Genomic DNA, 12,218 nt, shown 5'->3' on the forward strand with positions numbered 1-12,218 from the left:
TCTTTATGAAGCAAATAGACCTGAATTTTAAAATCACCCTAAAATCCCCCCATTCCCCAGCATGTTTCACGAAAATTTTCTCCCCAATAGCTAGTGTGTCGTTTTTTCTCTCCTCTTACTCTTCTAAGTGATTTTGAACTTTGATTCTTAAATTTTTTTGATTCCTATCATTTTTGAACCATCAATCTCTATTAAAATCAGGTAAATCACCCAAAAATTACATCATCTTCTTTATCTTCTCCAAAATGTGAGTTTTTCAGGTTGTGTCAAAATCACAATTTTCTTGCATTCAAGGTAACTAATCATCTTCCTATTAGTTTTAAATGATATCTAGTCTCTTAAACTAAATTTTTAGCCATTGAAACGCATGATTTAGATAAAAAGCCGAAATTATGGTCATTAATAGTGGATTTCAGGTTTGTGGATAAAAACTTGACTTTAAAGTGTTTTTCAACTTGTTTTAACATGATTAGAAGCTTTCTAAAGATACTTTTAAGTTTCGTTAAGAAATTATTAGGTTTTAATGAATTTTTGTTCTAAAGGCTAAAACTTCTCGAAATATTTCGATACCTTAAAATGTGTGGTTTTGAGTAGTTTAAAGGTTTGAAATTAGTCGTAGATGAACATGCAAGTGAATGGAATTTGTTTCGTGTGAAAAGATTAAGTGTAGGTTGAGATATTTGAATCTAAAGTTTCTATGTTAAAATTTTCGGTTAAAAGTTAAGGTAGCTTAGGCTTATGTTTGTGACTGTTTTAATGAGTTGATAGTTGTTTGGTTGATGGTTATTTGTATGGTTTTCCTTGTCGAAGCGTCAAATTCAGTAGGACCTTCAACGAGTAGGGATAAAGGTAAGGAAAAGCTTACCTAAGCTTTCAGGTTTCGAAAAAAGCGTACAATTTGGTGAGTGTTTGGAATAATCGCTCGCAAGCGAATCGTTGTGTAGTTGGTAATTTAGAAGTAGCCTAAACCCCTACTTTAAATTCCAAGAGTAAGTGTTCTCATATTTATGACAGAATGGGTTGTATGCATGTTGTGGAAATTGAGATTATGGACTTATGAGTATAAATGTATTGCTAGAACATATGCCATGAACATGAGATGACTGTTGTGTATGTGATTATGATGGTATGATAAACATGCCATGTGACAGAGATTATAATGTGATATGAATGTGTATGTGCAATTAATATGTGCAGAAAAATCATTACACAATTATGTGTTTTAGTTATAGATTTTTGTCATTGTGATACTTGAGACCATTAGATATAGTTGACATGCCATAGGATTATAAGTACTAATTTACATGTGTTGTGATATTGGGGCGCTGAGGCGTAAGGATAGAATTCGGAGAGATAAGGCAATGTGAGCCAAGCTCCATTCATCGGGATATGTATGTATGGTGTGTTGGAGAGTGTTAGCTATACGCTTCACTTATGGGATATGACTGACTCAATGAGTCTATGTGTGGTGTGGAGGAGATCCATGTATCCAATGTATGGTGATAAAGTCCACTTTATGTTTCATCCTTTCAAGAGCCAATCTATCATAATTTATACTTGTATTTGATTCTTTTGATTAAATGCATGATTTTGGGTGTATATATGAAATTTTATGCAAGTCGCATGTGTTAAAGAATATGCTATATGTTGCCTTGATGTTGCTTGGTGACTTGTTTGCACAAGGGGTTACTCTAAGCATTCACTGAGCTTGCAAAACTCACTCACTCCATATTTACCATTGCAGATGCTTAGTGCTAGTGTGAGCAGTGTGGCCGTCGAGAGGTGATCCAAGTTATTCCTTAGTTGTTATAGTAGGTGTTATTAATAATTCTTAAGTATATAAGTTAAGGCAATGGGATAAACGTTTATATTAGTTTTGTTGAGTATATGTTGGATTAATTGTTTGCATGTTAAATATGTTTAGAAGTATTTGGATTGGACATGGTATTTTGGATTAGTTTTTTAGTAGTTTTGATGCTTATTTGATTAAATAAATGAAACATGATGTTTAAGAACTAAGTTTATATGATTTAAACATGAATGTATGCTGAATTTTTGTTAACAGGAGTAGAGGTATCATATTAACACTTAAAAATGATACTTCTGTCTTCTCAAAAGTGCAGGGAGACAGAATACGACTTTGGTATCGATACCATGGCCCGAGTATCGATACTCAAGGTGTAATTATCGATATCCTGAAAGAGGTACCGATGTTTTCTGATAAGTTTAATTTCAGGTGAAACCAATAAGGTCTTTTGCTATCGATTTTCCATATGGTATCGATACCTTAGATTTAGTATCGATACCTACGTAACTTTTTGGGGAAATCTTGTTAAGTGGTCCCAATGTTTGATAAATGCTAATGTTTAGTTAGTTTGTTGTATGTTAGCTCGATTAAACATTAAATTGAGTTTGCATGACTAGTAATTGGCTTAATGTATTATCTTTAAAGCAATTAAAAAGATGCATGTCCACTTAGCAAAATGTGGTCTTAATGAATAAGAAGTGAGACGGTGATGTAACGTCCTAGTATTCGGGCTCAGTGATTGGGTCAAGTATAGGGAGTTATAGTTATAATATTTGGTAGTTTTATATTTAGCTCTATTTACAATTTATTCCTTTACTGTTTTAGGTAGTTAATTAGTTTAATTCACTCTAAATTATGTATTGACGTACTATAGAAATTAGTGAGTAGCTAGCTAGACTCCTTTCTTGCATACCTATTAAATAGAGATCACTAAATCGTTGGCTCTCTTGGGTTTGATCATTGGAATACTCTGGTGTTCCATTGTAACATTAAAAATATTATAACTGACTTATCACACTTGCAGACAGCGCACTATAGTATATATTCTGATTTCTTTTATTGTCGTTTTTAGTGTTGATTTCCTCTTGGTTCCAACATTCGCGCGTTATGTGACCGAGTGGGCAGTCAATTATGTAAAGTTCTATGTATGAACTGTGAATGCAAGATATGTGCGTACTGATTATGTAAAGTTATATATATGAATTGTGAATGCAAGATATGTGCATACTGATTTTGTAAAGTTCTATGTGTGAACTGTGAATGCAAGATATGCGTGTACTAATTATGTAAAGTTCTATCTGTGAATTGTGAATGCAAGGTTTGTGCATACTAATTATGTAAAAATTTTATGTGTGATCTGGCATTGTAGTTATGTGCAGACTATTTTTGTGAAACATTTGTGTATAGCGAGGTTACAATGTAGTTGTATGGAAATTGTATTCATATAGTAAAGCATGTGCGAGTTGTATTGAATGTATGGGTGAACTGTGATAATATGCGAGATATGAAATACGCAAGTCGTGGAATATACAAGCTTTATGTAAGTGGTTATGTGCGAGTTCTCTGAAGAAGGTAATTATGTGCAAGCTAAATTGATGAGCGTGCTATGGCAATGTGTAAGTCGTATCGTTGTGCAAGTTGTTCAATATGCGTGCCGTAAAATGTGTGAGTTGTTCAATATGCATGCCATAGAATGTGCGAGTTATTCAAATTGTGTGCCATAGAATGTGCGAGTTTTGTTCAAATATGCGTGCCAAATAGTGCGAGCTAAGACATGTGCAAGTGTAATTATTATGCACACCTCAGAAGCGGTTAACCGACCGAATTCAGTTAATGTCAGTTAACCGAATTTTTTCGGTTAGGAGTCAGTTAATTATTTTTTAATTTTTTGGTAAATGGTTAATTTGGTTCGAAACCGATCTGTTAACTAAATTTTTTCAGTTTAACCGAAAAAATTAATAAATAAAATTATAATATATAAATAGGCTCACTTTTCACCTAAACCCAATCCAAACCCAAGTATCCAACCCAACCCAATTACCCAACCTAACCCAATCATAAAAATTACAAATAATTTAATAAATAAAAATAAAAATAATATATAAATAGGCACATGTTTTTTTTTGTAGGTTTAACGCAAGTAGAGATCTTTTGGAGAGAAGAAATGGATACAAATGGAGAATATTAAATACTTACATTTCAATTATGTCTTAATTTCAAGACTTATGTAATTTTTTTAATTATGTACTGATTCAAAGAATTATGTAATGTTTTTAATTATGTAGTGATTCAATTCGGTTAATTCGGGTAATTCAGGTAATTCGGTTAATTCGGCTAATTTGGTTAATTTTAAACAAAAAAAACATATCATTTTCGATTAATTCGGTCGGTTTAGGGTTACAATGAATAAGTTGGTGACATGTTAGGTGAATTTTGGGGACTCTCTTCTTGTCTGGCATAGATAGGTTGAGCTATATTTGAGGAATTATCTATTCCTTGTAAATTGGTCCTAAATGTTGTTGGGATAGAAGAGACAGAGGCTCTGGCTGTCCTAAAATCTACTGTTTGTGTTTCTGGATTTGACTCTTCTTCTATATTTAACCTCCTAAAAGCTGTGCTGGTACTTCCTATTTCGAAAGAGTGTCTTGGAGGCATTCTTTGTGGCCTATTGAATTTTAATTCAACTGTGCCATCTTGGTGCAGAGATACCAGGAAGTCCCGAGGATCTGAGGACTGGATTGGAAATGAGATATTTGTAATTTGAAAACTTAATTTGAAAATTTGGAAATTTAAAAACTAAATTTTTGAAAACTTAAATGTCTTGAGAAACTTTGAGAAACTTTTTGGAGAAACAACTCAAATGGGTAAAAACGAGTTCTCCCTTCCATTTACAAACTGATAGCCTTTTATAGAGGGTTATTCTCTCCTTACATCATCTAAATCATTTAATCATTACATTTGAAACTTTTGAAAATAAATTTTCAGAGAATATATTCTCTGGTTACAAAATACAAATTACATAACTATTCACTTGTCTTTTCTTGCAGGGAATATTTCCTGTTCACGCATTATTCTGTTACAGGGAATCTTTCCTGTTCACATCATTTCTTGCAGGGAATCTCTCCTGTTCACGCATTATTTTGTTGCAGGGAATCTCTCCTGTTCACACATTATTTTGTTGCAGGGAATCTTTACTGTTCACATCATTTCTTGCAGGGAATCTCTCCTGTTCATGTATTATTTCTTTTTGGACCTGGTGATGGTTACCGAAGTGGTATCATCTGCAAGATCCACCGTTTTGATTGAGGATGCCGGAGATTCATCTTCAGATTCGGAGTCCAATGAGCTGAGCATTTCAGCCATGAGTTTTTTGTATTCTTTTTTGGTCTTGGCTTGAGCTAACATTGCACTGGCTGTTGACTTTGCTTGAAGAAATTTTGCTGTGGTTTGATCCGGGGCTGCAGACTTACATAATCTTGGATTCTTGTTGAAAAAATTATCCAAATATTTTGAATCATATTTCTCATCATTAAATTTGTCCCACCATTTAGTCCTGTAATTGCGAACTAATAATGGAATTCCAGTGTGTTGGTCTTGCTCATAAGAATAATTCCATGAGACAATCCAGGAAATGCATAGTTTTGAGAAAAAATGGATTGTCCTGTAAATGTGTTTTTGATCTGGTTCAGGATGAAATTTGTCAAAGAATTTGGGCCATAAGTTTTGAATTTTTTCTGGTAGTATCTCAAAGGATGATGGTCCGTACCAATTCCACCACTCTTGGAACCAGTTTGGGAATTTGAATTGGGTGCCATATTTGAAATATATGAGCCACGAATGTCTCATGTGTTGGTTGTTCATTAAAAAGGCATTGTACCATGCCATTTGGTAATCCCAATATGTAAAATATGGGTAATGGTCTATTTTGGTGGTAAATTTGGCTGGGAATTTCTTTGGAGCATTTGGGTTTTCACTCCAATCTCTTGGTCGAAGAATTTTTAATATTTGGGCTGTTGAATGGGTAATAAAATTTGGATCTTTTGGATCTGTGTAATGTTTGAACAAAACAGATCTAGTTTGGACCAGTATATTTTCATAATACTGTTGGGGTTTTTGAGAATCCAATGGTTTGAAATGCCATCCATTGAAAAGTTCTTTTGCCAGTATATGTGGAGGTTTTTCTGAAAATTCTTCCTCCATAACAAGAATTTTTTCAAAATATTTGTTTGGAAAATATTGTGAAGATTTTTGTGTAGCAGTTTGTGAAGATACCGCTATCTCTTTTGGGAAAACCTCTTGGAGAGAAGTCTCTTTTAAAACATTTTTAAGAGATTTTGGTTTGTGTAAAACAATCTCTTTATTTTTGAAACCTTTGCTGCTTCAGCAGCAATTTGTTTGAGAGGAGTTTCCTCTTTCATTTGCGAAAAGGCCAATGCTACTTCTGGAGATTGAGATAGGGACTCAATCCATTTTTTGATTTGAGAACCAATCTCATTTGGATCTTGTGCATCTTGAATTATTGTATTTTTGGAGGATTTTGACGATGATGATGATTTCTCATCTTCTTCATGGCAAATTTCATACCATGTTTTAATTGGTTTTGATGTGATTTGGGTTTTGGATGATTCTTCTATTTTCCCTTTTCCTTTGTCTCGGAGTTTGGGGGGCATTTTTGAAGAAACTCTCTGGTGAGAAAATCAGGCAAAGAATTAGTTTCTCCTTTGATGTATTCAATATCAAAATCAAATATGCTCAAAATTGCCTGCCATCTTGCAAAAATCTGTTTTGAGGCAATGTTTTGAACATCTTTTTGTAAAACTTCTTTTGCTGATTTGCAATCGATTCGCAAAAGGAATTTTTGATTTAATAAATCACTTTGGAATTTTGTAATGCATAAAACAATTGATAAAATTTCTTTTTTAATAGTACTATAATTTTGCTGAGTAGGATTCCAGTGTCTGGAAGTAAACTGGACTACTTGCTCTTTTCCTCCTTTAACTTGTTTTAGGATCCCACCATACCCTATTTCAGAAGCATCTGTTTCAACTATCTTGGGGGCATTTAGATCAGCTAAATATAAACAAGGAAGCTTAGTGATTTGTTTTTTGATTTGGGTGATAATATTGGTATGGTTTTTTGTCCAAGGTTGTGGATTCTTTTTGAGTCTATCATATAATGGTTTACATAATTTGCTAAGACCTGGATAAAAGTCTATAACATAATTGAGGCTTCCTAAGAACCTTTGTAATTGGACTTTATCAAGAATTTGGTCTGGGAATTTGCTAGCAAATTCTATAGATCGTTCTATTGGGGTAATGGTTCCTTGGGTAATGTAATGACCTAAAAACCTTACTTTGGTTTGGAATAAACTTATTTTGGATTTAGAAACTACTAAACCATTATTTCTTATGACTTTTATAAAGATTGATATATGTTTAAAGTGTTTTTTTAAATTTTCTGAAAATACTAATACATCATCGATGTATACTATTGTGAATTGAGAATATTGGTAAAAAATATCATTCATTATTCTTTGGAACTCAGATGGAGCATTTTTTAACCCAAAAGGCATTACATTCCATTCATATTGTCCAAATGGTACAGTAAATGCTGTTTTATATCTTTCTTCTTCTTTTATTTGGATTTGCCAAAATCTGGATTTCATATCAAATTTTGAGAAATATTTGCATTACAAAGTTTTTGTAGCAAATCTTTCTTATTTGGTATTGGGTATCTAATCCATTTTAAGGCTTGATTGAGAGGTTTGTAATTAATTACTAATCTTGGCGTTCCTCTTTCAAGTTCTGCATTTTTTATTACATAAAATGCTGAACAACTCCAAGGGGAACTCCTCTTTCTAATTAATTTTTTATTAAGAAGGTCTTGTATTTCTTTTCTACAAAATTCTTCCATTTCTTTATTCATTTGTATTGGTCTTGCTTTTGTGGGTATTTGTCTTTTATCAAAATCGTTTTCGTATGGTAATGTTACTTCATGTTTCTTTCTATTCCAAAAGGCATTAGGAATGTCAGAGCAAATTGTTGATTCTATTTCCTTTTTGATTTGATCTATTCTTTTTTGTATTTCTCTTTTTCTTAATTGTTCATTTAATTTTTTAAAACATATTTCTTCTTTTAGGAAAGAGATTTGCTTCTGTTTGTAATTAATTAAATTATTAATTTGTCCATTATGAATGGATAAAGATTTTAATAGGTTGAGGTTTCTTATTTTCGGTTTTTCTACAAAAGGAAATTCTACCTTAGTGTTTAAAACTTTAGTGGAGATAGAATTATTTGTTACTTTATAAGGTTTGAGTAAGGATATGAATGGGGTTCCTAATATGACATCTTGGGTAATATCTTTTACCATTAAAAAACATGTTTGATATTTTATACCTTTGTTGGATATTTCTGCATTGGGAATTTTGTAAGTAATTTTTAATTTTTTACCATTTGCAGCCTTAAGAGATTCTGATGTTTTATTATAATATTTTGTTGGAATTATTCCTTCTCTAATGCAGTTTTGGTCCGCTCCTGTATCAAAAAGGGCTATTGTTTCTAATTGAAATTCATTATTTATGACAATATTTATTTTTATTAAATATCTTTGAATAGATACTTCAGTTAGAACCATCATATATTCTTGTGTATTTTCTTCAGGTTCAGGTTCAGTTTCTGATGAACTTTTTTCTGAGGTTTCGTGTTTTAAGGATCTAATTTGTTCCTTCATTTCTTGTTGTTCTATTTTAAGCTGAGAAAGTTCTGATTTAATCTGTTTTATTTCCAACTATAATTCAGAGTTTGTAATTTGTCTTGGTTTTATTTTTTCATATTTATTAAATATTATATCTTGTATATTATACATTTGTGATTGACTAGAAATGATTTCTTTTTCTTTTTCTGGTTTATCTTTTAATGAGGATTTTAATTTCAAAAGGTATTCTCTTTTAAGCTCTAGGTCTTGAATTTTATCAATAACTTCTATCATAAATTCTTGATCTTTAGTTAGCATATTAATTGAAGGTTCATTCTCATCTCCAGAAGACTGGGATGTTGTATGTAATTCGTCTATTGGTAATTCATCTGTTTCAGTAGATGTATCATTTTCAGAAGAAGTTGTTTCTAATAGGATTTCATTTAATTTTTGTTCTATCTCTTCTTCTAAATTTAAGTTATTGATTTTTCTTTTGATTTTACAATATTTTGAGATATGTCCTGGTTTTCCACATCTATAACATTTTATTGTTTTGTTAATTTTGTTTTCTGTTTTTTGTTGTTTCTTCCCTTTTCTGTATTTTTTATATTTAGGTTTTTTATAATATTCTGAAATATTCTTTTTCCTATTTTTTGGCTTTTCAGGGCAACATGTTTTTGAAGAAGAAGGCTCATTCCTGATGTCAAATTGGTGGCAGAATGATCCTAATTCCTTTCTACATTGATATCTTTCTTTCTTGAGTTGTTTTTGTAATTTTAAATCTTGGCAAATTTTTAATCCTTCTTTTTGGGTGAAACTAATTAGTTCACCATATGTAAGCTTTTCATATGGAATAATACCTTTGTAATTTTCTCTTATTTGATTCCTAACTTTTTCTCCTAATAATGTGGGAAGTCCTGCTAGAAATTTTTCTTTCCAAAATGGTTGCTGGTTATCAGATCTTTGCATGACTCTAGTCATAAAGACATCTTTATACCATTTAAAATCGGTTAATTTTTTACATTTTAAATTTGATAATAATTCTGAATTTCTATCTTTAAGATGAGAAGGATCTCCAATGAAGTGTTTAGAGATTGAGAAAATTAAAGTTGCTACTGCATCTTGGATTTCTCTTCCTTGTTCGTCTAAAATAATTCTATCTTGGTCATCTTTTTTTATTGCTTTTAAAATTTCTTCCTGTTGGGTTTTAGTCAGTGCATGATCCCACCATCCTTTTAATTGACCAGTAAATCCAGCAACTAAAAGATTAGCTATAGCATGGTCATTGATTAATCCATTTTGATTTTGGGTTTTATAAACATTTGAAACCATTGTCATTTGTTGTAATAAACTAAGAATATTATATTCGGACATTCCATCTATATTCCATTCATAGATTGTATTAGCATTGTATTTATTTTGGAAAACAGGTTTTTCTTCTATGTTAAGATCAGGTGCAGTGATTTTTGGATAATATAATCTTTTTGGTTCTTTCCAAGCCATCTTGTTAATTTGTTGTTCATCTGACTGATCCGAGTCAGATTGGGAGGATTGGTGTAATGTATTTACTGAATATTGGGTTTGTATTGGGGTATCAGGGGCGATTAATTCAGACTTATGGTTTTCTAAAGCATTAAGTCTATTTTGGATTTCTGTTAGGAAATCATTTTGGGATTTTTGGAAAGCTTTTGGAATCTCATAAGGTGTGAATATTGGTTCTTTGGAACTTTTTTCGGTTATCTCTTTTACTCGTTCTCTCTTGATTGGTTGACTTTCTACCAAATTTTCAATATAATCTAATTGTTTTCCTATTGTATGAAGATTAATATTTGTATAATTGTTTTGTTCTACTATCATTTTGATATCTTTTGATGAGATTTGTTCTCCTGCATCGGGAGCTCTCATTCTTAAAGGGTTTGCTTTTATTCCAGTATTCTTATGAAGATATTGAACCTCCATTAAAGGGGGATGTCGAGATTCAACTTCTCCTTTATTAGTTTGCCATCTAGTATTATGTCTTATTGTATTAACAGATCCTAAATAATATTCTTCAAACCATTCAAAGAATTTTATATGGACTTTATGAGTATTCATAAATCTATAATATTCTTGAAGAATATTTTCTTTTTATCATTATAATTTTTAAAGTAATCTTCTCTTTTTTGCTTATTTTTGTTGGAATAGAAGTGCTTTCTACACCATTCTTTATTTATTTCAAACAATTTTCCTAAAACAAATATTTCTGAATTTTCTCTTTGTCTTGCATTATTAGTCATTGATGAATAAGTTGGTGACATGTTAGGTGAATTTTGGGGACTCTCTTCTTGTCTGGCATAGATAGGTTGAGCTATATTTGAGGAATTATCTATTCCTTGTAAATTGGTCCTAAATGTTGTTGGGATAGAAGAGACAGAGGCTCTGGCTGTCCTAAAATCTACTGTTTGTGTTTCTGGATTTGACTCTTCTTCTATATTTAACCTCCTAAAAGCTGTGCTGGTACTTCCTATTTCGAAGGAGTGTCTTGGAGGCATTCTTTGTGGCCTATTGAATTTTAATTCAACTGTGCCATCTTGGTGCTGAGATACCAAGAAGTCCCAAGGATCTGAGGACTGGATTGGAAATGAGATATTTGTAATTTGAAAACTTAATTTGAAAATTTGGAAATTTAAAAACTAAATTTTTGAAAACTTAAATGTCTTGAGAAACTTTGAGAAACTTTTTGGAGAAACAACTCAAATGGGTAAAAACGAGTTCTCCCTTCCATTTACAAACTGATAGCCTTTTATAGAGGGCTATTCTCTCCTTACATCATCTAAATCATTTAATCATTACATTTGAAACTTTTGAAAATAAATTTTCAGAGAATATATTCTCTGGTTACAAAATACAAATTACATAACTATTCACTTGTCTTTTCTTGCAGGGAATATTTCCTGTTCACGCATTATTCTGTTGCAGGGAATCTTTCCTCTTCACATCATTTCTTGCAGGGAATCTCTCCTGTTCACGCATTATTTTGTAGAACAACAAGAAATGAATGAACAAATTAGATCCTTAAAACACGAAACCTCAGAAAAAAGTTCATCAGAAACTGAACCTGAACCTGAAGAAAATACACAAGAATATATGATGGTTCTAACTGAAGTATCTATTCAAAGATATTTAATAAAAATAAATATTGTCATAAATAATGAATTTCAATTAGAAACAATAGCCCTTTTTGATACAGGAGCGGACCAAAACTGCATTAGAGAAGGAATAATTCCAACAAAATATTATAATAAAACATCAGAATCTCTTAAGGCTGCAAATGGTAAAAAATTAAAAATTACTTACAAAATTCCCAATGTAGAAATATCCAACAAAGGTATAAAATATCAAACATGTTTTTTAATGGTAAAAGATATTACCCAAGATGTCATATTAGGAACCCCATTCATATCCTTACTCAAACCTTATAAAGTAACAAATAATTCTATCTCCACTAAAGTTTTAAACACTAAGGTAGAATTTCCTTTTGTAGAAAAACTGAAAATAAGAAACCTCAACCTATTAAAATCTTTATCCATTCATAATGGACAAATTAATAATTTAATTAATTACAAACAGAAGCAAATCTCTTTCCTAAAAGAAGAAATATGTTTTAAAAAATTAAATGAACAATTAAGAAAAAGAGAAATACAAAAAAGAATAGATCAAATCAAAAAGGAAATAGAAT

The sequence above is a fragment of the Gossypium hirsutum genome, chromosome D03 (genome assembly GCF_007990345.1).
Source record: "Gossypium hirsutum isolate 1008001.06 chromosome D03, Gossypium_hirsutum_v2.1, whole genome shotgun sequence".
Classification (NCBI taxonomy): Eukaryota; Viridiplantae; Streptophyta; class Magnoliopsida; order Malvales; family Malvaceae; genus Gossypium; species Gossypium hirsutum.